Source organism: Cariama cristata, unplaced genomic scaffold (assembly GCF_000690535.1).
Source record: "Cariama cristata isolate BGI_N322 unplaced genomic scaffold, ASM69053v1 scaffold27507, whole genome shotgun sequence".
Lineage (NCBI taxonomy): Eukaryota > Metazoa > Chordata > Aves > Cariamiformes > Cariamidae > Cariama > Cariama cristata.
In genome coordinates, this window is record NW_009627547.1 from 1,608 (window position 1) to 2,270 (window position 663).

Consider the following 663-nt stretch of genomic DNA (forward strand, 5'->3'; position numbering starts at 1 on the left):
CGTTCTGGGCTTTGGGGACAGTTTTATGTTCTTTGCACTCCGCTTGCACGGTGCGTGCGGGCAGCTATAAAGTAAAAGCCATTTCATAAAGAACCCCGATGTACTGTTAAAAAAAAAATAAATAAAAAAAAGGAACAAAAAAAAGCTTTTTAAGAGGAATAATTCACGGTCAGCACTAATGTTGTCACAAATGTGCTTAAAGGCAGGACACGAGCTTTCCCTTTGCTCGCTGCAGAACGGAGAGAGCAGGATGCGACCCGAGCTACGGCGAGGCACCGAGCATCTCGCCCCGGAGAAGCCGAAGCGGAGGGTCCGGACTCCGTATGGCAGAGCTGCAGCCTGGGCCGAAGGAAACCTGCCCGGCTCTGCCCCACGGACACTTCCCTGCCCCAGGATTTACAGACAGTCCCCGGGATGAGATGCACGGAGCGAGGGAGACAGCAGGGAGCCCTCGGGTGTTACAGACCACGGTAACACCACCCAGGGATGCTCTTCCCACCTCGGGGATGGGATGCCAAGCTCTGCCTTGTCACCCCCCTCCTGCCACCAAAGCCACGCCGGGACCCAAGGGTGGTAGAGCGGAGGATGCTCACGTGCTTCCAGCACCCCGGGATGCATCCTGCATCCATCGCTGGCGTGCAGCATCCAGGAGGCTGCGGCTGG

At 56.9% G+C, this 663-nt stretch overlaps 1 protein-coding gene across 1 annotated transcript in view; it reads right to left on the reverse strand.

Annotated features, from left to right (window-relative positions):
• Nucleotides 1-663, reverse strand: part of LOC104164986 (peptidyl-prolyl cis-trans isomerase FKBP5-like) — a gene marked incomplete at both ends in the record, with an annotated part of 5,224 nt that overhangs the window by 1,604 nt on the left and 2,957 nt on the right. The gene's annotated exons all lie outside the window — the stretch shown is intronic.